This window comes from Pezoporus flaviventris, unplaced genomic scaffold, assembly GCF_033815535.1.
Source record: "Pezoporus flaviventris isolate CSIRO_AGI_PZ_B2104156 unplaced genomic scaffold, CSIRO_AGI_Pfla_v1 ptg000045l, whole genome shotgun sequence".
NCBI lineage: Eukaryota > Metazoa > Chordata > Aves > Psittaciformes > Psittacidae > Pezoporus > Pezoporus flaviventris.
This window is the reverse complement of record NW_026892593.1, coordinates 7,014,517-7,022,263: the sequence shown is the minus strand read 5'-3', so window position 1 is coordinate 7,022,263 and position 7,747 is coordinate 7,014,517. Positions and strand designations below refer to the sequence as shown.

General features: G+C 37.8%; 1 long non-coding RNA gene across 2 annotated transcripts; it reads left to right on the top strand.

Annotated features, from left to right (window-relative positions):
* The first annotated feature begins 943 nt into the window (after window positions 1–943).
* LOC133276486 (uncharacterized) lies at window positions 944–5,844 on the top strand. 2 transcript variants are annotated; one of them, XR_009745886.1, is made up of 3 exons: window positions 944–1,647; window positions 4,196–4,288; window positions 5,729–5,844. It is a non-coding gene; the product is annotated as an uncharacterized LOC133276486 (long non-coding RNA). The 2 variants fall into 2 exon arrangements; XR_009745885.1 differs by lacking the exon at window positions 5,729–5,844 and adding an exon at window positions 4,919–5,068.
* Window positions 5,845–7,747: the final 1,903 nt, after the last annotated feature.

The window sequence follows — 7,747 nt, the reverse complement described above, 5'->3', positions numbered from 1 at the left end:
GGCACTGATAAATCTGACTTTCAGTTGCAATCAGCTTTTTGATTAACTGATAGTATGAGAAGAAGAAATCTCTGCCAGGACTTCAGGCAGAAGGAGAATAAGGGAAGTAGGAGAATAAAGAAAAAGGGATCACAGGAGATTTTGGGAAACATAAATATTAATGGCAGGGTAGAAAGACAGAATTGAGAGAAAGCTGTGAATTCTGGATGTGGGGAAATAAACTAGGGGGTAATCCAGTGGGGGAGGAGACAGACTAGAGGAGAGCTTGGCGGAGGAGTGACTGCTGAGATGATAGGGTGGGAAGTGGGAAAGATAGACTGAGAGCTGGAGGAGGGAGGAGATTCTTGAGGAAGAAAACAGGAGTAAAAGTAAGCACATGTAGAAAAGAAGGCAGAAGGGAAGTCTGGCAACAAACTGGATGCTGCAGCTGCAAAAGCTACACAGGAAGAAATCAACAGGACTCCAAGAAGAACAAAGGTAGAACAACAGCATTTACATAAGAAGATAGGTCAGAAAATATCCAGATTAATGGAAATTTTAAGAGTATTTTTGCTTCCTCCCCTTCATTTTCTTTCTCTCAGTAATGTTAGAGAAGAAGAAACTTCATATAAAGCCAGGTGCAGGATGCCTCTTAAGTCAGTGGGACACAGCTTTACAGCTCCTGTTATACTGACTCACCTTGGGGTCATGTTAACCCTCTGGGACAGCTTTTATCTTAATTGTGAAAGACCTTAGCAGACAGACTGCTCACTGTTGCTATTTGCTGCGACTGTCTGGAAGGAGGTGCCTGAATCCACTGTCCAAACAGAACTTTTAATGTATTAATAGTTTTTATAAAGATTTTGAACAGCTCATCGTTATGATAAAAGGATCTCGTAAAGATCCAAAAGGACAGCCAGAGGAAGCAATAGTACTAGCACTTGCCTCAGATGTTCATTTTGACAACAAACTTCTGAACCAAAGCCTGTAGAAATCATTAGAAAGAGTCCCATGAATTTGAACAGCTGTATTCATAGCTGCCATCCCTCATTCTGACCTCTGTCTGTGCTTTGTATAAATATGTGTTAATAAGCCCAGATCTGAAGAGTTATCTCTAGTATGAAACTCCTTACCTGGCTTCCAGTATATGGTGAGGATTAACTTGGATTAGACTGTGTTTTCAGAGTTATTGCAAAAAGTAAAGTCAATTAGGCTTGCTCTGGATTGGTAGTAGGGATCTGTTACATTGCCTGTGTGGGACTATTGCTGGGCTATTGCAGAGGGTAAACAGACCAGAGGAAGAGGCTGGCACTGAAAGGATTTCTTAAAACTGGTCTTTCTTGAAAGCATAAGTACAAAAAGGTGTTATCTTTGGCTCAGAGGTCTTATAATTCCTTATAACTCGAGACAGCTTAGCTACCAAGGCATTTAAAAGGTCTGTGCAACTTTCTCTTTGTGGCTGGTGAAAGATCAACTGACTCATAGGAGTCTGGGCAGCCAGGGTTGCTAGAGGGTTGCTACAGCAACTTGATTTTTCTGTGAATAAGGAGACAACTTAGCAGGCTCTTCTGAAGCTTTCCAGTTCCTGGTGGCGAGAGTAGTGAGAGCAGCTCTCCCTCCCTACAGGTATGTGATCCTGCCTCTGGACTAAATGCAGCTTCTTAACAGGTAGATGGACATCATATTAATTTTGCGTGAGCATACTATTGCAATTTATTGCTAGCAAAATGCTCTTAACAGCCAGGGATTATTAAAGGCAAAGACAGATGCCATTCAGTCTCTATTTCTTGACTGTTTATAAAGTTCACTATTCACTAAAGTTTATAAAAAGCAAATATACTGATAATCAAATTATTTCACTTGCATATGAATATCTTGAGTATATTCAATATGTTACTAGTATTAAACTCTACATTGTAATTAAAAATTAATGTATTCATATCGTAAGGTGTAACAAGTGTAATTAATTTGTGAATTATTCTGTTATATATAAAAGTCTATTATATAAAGGATTATATACATTTATAAAAAATAATATGAAGAGAAATATAAAGCATATGGCTGATCAAAACATGCACATATTTTAGAAGTGTGTTATAAATTATCATCTGAAAATACTGTAGTAATTACTAGTTGTAGGAGAAGGTATATAAGTTCATTTCTGTGCAGATCTAAAGTTATAATTCATGTTCAGCAAAATGCTCATGTAACACACCTAAAATGAATATTGGTATGGAAGTCCTGGGATCAACTCAATAAATATAGCATAGTCATATAGATGCTAATGACTTGTGCTGTTTTAGAGACCTGATTCTCTCTGACAACTGGTACAATAACTATGTTATTAACCCAGTGATTTCCTTTTTTTTTTTTTTAACTTGAAAAACTGTTCTATTCATAAAAGAATGTGAACTCTGGAGTTGTCTAGTTCTGGGGATTTTTTTCTATCCTCAAGTGAGACTTTGAAAGCATTTATATAATTGGCAGAACCAGGAAAATGATCAGAATTGTAGGGTTTTCTCAGTTAAATTATTGTGTTTTGGAAATTCTTTTTGTGTAACTGATAGTTATATGAATATTTCTGTATCATGGTTTCATTTAATGAAAGAATAATACCATAACTTAACATCAGGAAATTGCGTGATCTGAGAAGTTCAGGGTATCTATTAGTTGCCTACTTCATTCACTGTTAGTGAACAGAAATCACCACTAGTACTTTTTCTACTGCTCTGTTCTTCATAGTTGTTAATGTTTCTTAATATGCAGTAATAGCACACAAATTTTCCTAATGTCTTTAGAACTTCAGCTGCTGCCAATGTAGTTCTTGCGTCAAGAGTGATTTTATTTTGCAGTTTTAGTTGGGTTTCTGTGTGTGTGTTGTCTGTTTCATATTTTCATTGCAATAATTTAATATAATCTCAAAAGAATATGAAAAAAAGGAAAAAAAATCCTTTTTTGTCATGCAAGAGTAGCACAGTATCTGAAGGGGGCCTATAAGGATGTTGGGGAGGGACCCTTCATTAGGGACTGTAGTGATAGGACAAGGGGTAATGGGTTAAAACTTAAACAGGGGAAGTTTAGATTGGATATAAGGAGGAAATTCTTTCCTGTGAGGGTGGTGAGGCACTGGAATGGGCTGCCCAGGGAAGCTGTGAATATTCCATCCCTGGCAGTGTTCAAGGCCAGGCTGGACAAAGCCTTGGGTGAGATGGTTTAGTGTGAGGTGTCCCTGCCCATAGCAGGGGGGTTGGAACTTGATAATCTTAAGGTCCTTTCCAACCCTAACGGTTCTATGATTCTATGATTAGCACTTAGAATAAATGATAGTATGACGGTATGAGAAAATTTGTATAATAAAGTTTCTGTATAATAAAGAAATTTAAATAAAGGTGTCTCAACAGATCCACAGGGAAAGACTATAAAAGTTGAAAAACTCCATGGCAGTCAGTGCATGTCTTCATGTTTTCTTGCAACTTCCTGAGAGTTGCTTCATTCCCTAGACCAGTAGGCAAGACCCACATGGTCTGTACCTCTGCTGCCAGCTGGAAGGGAAAATATGCTTTTATGGGTGTTTCCAGCATCATGGTGCCACTGCTGTTGTCTCTGAGATTCCCCCCGCAAGAGAGACAGCTTTATCAAGGTCTTTGGCCTGTATTTACTCTGCAGATGATTTTCTATGTCTCACTTTCTTTTGGTAGAAAATATATATACCTTACTAGCAGAGACATAGATCCCCTGATACCATCCCAACTACAGATTCTGATCCTCAAAGCGGGGCTAGGCAACTGTCCCAAGACATGAGGTTGGTTAAAGCTTTCTTCTTGCGGTGGCCTGATGAAAAGCAGTTTGTTTTTTTTCTGGCAGTAGGCTCATGGTTTGGCTTTAATACCTTTTGAGACTGACCTGAAATCCCAGGGAAGATCTGCATGTTGCTCTGACCAAGGACATGCCTCCAGGTCTGGGACATGTGAGCTGAAAGAAAACGATGTCAAGTTATTTGACTGGGCTTTAATTCTTGAGAAGTCATCAAAAAAGTAACCTGAAATTTACTTCTTCATTAATTAGAAAAATCCCCTGCACATATGTTGCTCTTAATTATCATGCAGACAAAATTACAGTGTAGCTGGTAGGCAAAGGCTAACATAAGGACTACTCAGTCACTCATGTAAGTCACTGCCATTGGGATGATTCATTATGGTGACTATTTCTCAACTAGGTGTTGCACTAGTGAAGGAGTTCTGAACTACTTCATTATTCTGAGACTTCCGAACCAACACGAAGAGTTTTGCAAGAAGTGAAGTATACCCAGGTAGGGACAAGACTTATCGAATTTCTCTTGACTTTCAAAAGATGTCTGCTTTTAAAATTGTTCTCCTCTACCACTAAGGCCTCCTCTCAGTGCCCTCCTTAGTTTTCAGTAAGAAACATCTCTATCAGTAACAGACTGAGCCAGCCCTTTAGGTAACAGATTTTTATAGCTCTTTGTTGCTTCAGACTTACCCAAAAGCCTAACTTATTATATTACAGCTTCTGTATTGGGTTCAGTTGACGAAGTTCCTTCCTATCTATGTTCTGACTCTCACGTGAGTGGAAGAATCAAGGTCCTTTCCACCCTTGCCTCTTTCGTGCTTTCTTCACCTGATTCCCCTACTAAAATAACTTGAAAATACACTTTAAAAGTGAATTTGAGGTCTGAGGAAGGAAGCAGCTTATGCATGCCACAGTCAGTGAAGAAAAGTCAGAATCAGTATTTCTAGGTAAAAGGAACTGAAGCAGCTACTGGGTCTTTCATCACCCCTTTTTCCCTTACAGAACCTAGTTACAGTTTGAGAGAGAAGCTCATCACTGGCAGGAGCCAAATATATCATGCTGTTTCCACTATAGTGCTGCCAAGTTGGCTTGGGCCAATAGTATTTTAGGAGGTTTTCCATATCATCAGGACACACTAAGGATCACAAGGGACAGCACCTTAGGTCCTAACAGTTTACAGAGCTGGGAAAACTACAGCTTGGAGTCTTTAGTGGATATTGAAGGAGTACATAGCAATTTGGAATGAGTCTTTCAAGCTCTTTGGATGACAAATCAGATATTAATACATGTTTTGGAGGATGTTTTGGGGGGGGGGGGGCTGAAGACTGCTTGATATGAATGTTTGGAATACGCCTCAGGGCATACACTGGAAAGTCTTGAAAGCCAACACATCTGCAGTAAAAGTCTGTGATGACAGGTGGGCAAAAGAATGCTACACCGGGTCTGCAGTTTTTGGCTATACTTTCCATTAATGTCAGGTGTTTGAAGTTTTCCTATTGCATTTTCTTCTTGCTTCACAATTTGTTTGCATTTAAGAGAACTTTGCATAGCTGTCCTGGTATTGATGGTACAGTGCACCAATGAGGAGAGGAACTGGAACACCTTTTTAGGAAGTTCATGTAGAATTGTTCTAACATTAACCTTCTGAAAGTTAGATGTCTAATCTAAGCGATTGTTTAGATGGTCTGCAGTTAAAGAAGAGTCATCAGGACCTCCAAAGAATATGGTACATCCATATTGCCTAAGATAAGTGTTTAAGGTAGATGGTATGAGTACATGGATGTGCTCATACTTATCCACTGAGAGGAAACCAATTCAGCTTCCTTAGTCCAGATGCTTAATTTTACCTGGATAAGTTATTTTTAACAAATATTTGTAATTAACTTTAAACAAAAAAAAAGAATTATTGCTACAAAACTGAGGCTCCCTTTTCTGACAGGACGTTGGAGATAAGATATTAAAAGCAAAACTGAAACAACTGAAATATCTTTATACCTCCTTCATAAAGGTGAGGTGAGTATTCCTGCCATTTAACTCTGTTCTATTCTATTGGAAAATGAGGTGGTTCAAAACAGCAGTTACAGAAAGATTACCTGAGACAAAGACAGTGAATGTATAATTTAAGAAATGTCAGTTCTATGTTATTATTTTTATAATTTATGGTTTATATCTTTAAGTTCTTTATAGGCAGCACTTGAAGATAGTCTGTGATCACTCTTGGGTATGCTCTAGTGCAATAGAAATAAAGCACTTGTTGGTCTGGGGTGAATAGCTTATGTGCTGCTTCCTCTGCATTGTGTGATGTGATGCACAGAAGATTTTAATTTCTATAGGAAATCAAACTACCTTTCTTACACACAGTATTTCACTCCTTATAAAAGAAGACCTCCTAGTATCTCCACTACATGTGGAGGGGCAGAAGTCTCATCCAGCTGCTGGCATATTGCATATTTTCTTCTGTAGATTATTCATCTTTGTCATTCTTCTCCTGAATTAAATGCCCATGAGTGAATATGAGTGTGTTGAGTCAGAAAAAGCTTATCTGAGGACAGGAGCCACATGTTCTGGGTTTTTGTGGAGTTCCTGCATGCTTTAAATCTTGCACTGCTCAATCAGATACTGCCCCTTTTGTGCAACCTAATAACTGGAGGAACCAGATGACCACTGAGTGGTGGCAACAGGATTTTGGATAGGGAGTGTAGAAGCCATATCAGATTATGCTAATAACCCAGATAAATCCTTTATATCAAAATAGGGAGAGTACCCAAAAGATTATAGAAAATCATGTTTTGAGTGATGAGAACATTAACCTCAACTTCTGTCCAAGAGCTTGGCATTTACTTAACAACCAGAAGGTTATTTTTGTTTTGGTTTGGTTTATTTTAAGGTTAGTGTCGTCTGACAAATTCAGAGTGTACAAAGGTACATACAGGAGTTTCTTGGAGTTTTCCAATTTGCTTGTTAACCTCAGCTAACATCTGCTAACATCTCCACATCAGACAAGAGATTAATGTCAAGATTAATTCTTACACGTTTCATAATAGGCAGGTAAAGAAGAACTCTCTGAGTGCCATGACTATAGAAACATGGGAATTAAAATCATGCTACCGAAGCTTAACTTTCAAACATGGCAATATAAAAAACAGAATAGTAAACTATCAGTGAAAACATGCAGTAAATGCTAAACATAAAATATTCAGTGTTGTACCCTGAAAGTCTGGACATAAAACTTTTCTTTGGGAATATTTTTTCTCTTATGATGAAATAAGCCAAATATCAATCATGTCCTCTTGCTGCTGCCAGAAGAATCTTTTAAAAAAATCTATTCATTTAATTCACAGGAGATGGGGAATTATTTAAAAGTTATTTGTGAGAAAGCTTGCCAAACTGGTTATTGTTAATTATTAGTAGACCCTGTGCTTGGGAGACACTTTGGTCTACAGAAGTATCAGTGAAAATAATAACATTTTTAGATACATTAAGAAAACAAAGCTTCTGGGATCTTCATTGAACTTGCAGTAAAAGAGGAAGAGCTTTAGCACTTGCTGAGGAAATGTAATCCAACCTGTGAAAAAAAAAAATCCCTTCAAAAATATTCTAACATTTCCTGATTTTTGTTGCTTGAAATTATACTCTAACAATGATTGAGCTGCAGAGATGTTTAGCCTTTATTCTGACAGAGAATGACTGAAGTAGTAAAGCTTTATTAACACAGCAGAGCATGCTATATAGCAAAAAATATTTGCAAATATTCTGTATCTTAAAGAAGCTGCCAGGAACTGGTTAGTCATAACTTGCTAATATGAGCAATTTTAAACCAAATGGCTATCAGAGAAGTGACTGGGAACCAAATAAGTAAGTTACCCTTTTGTCTCCTTGACCTTTGACTCACTTGGATCAAAATTTGACAAAGATTGCAGCTGCTAAGTATATTACCACGAGATGTAGGTAGTGGCTT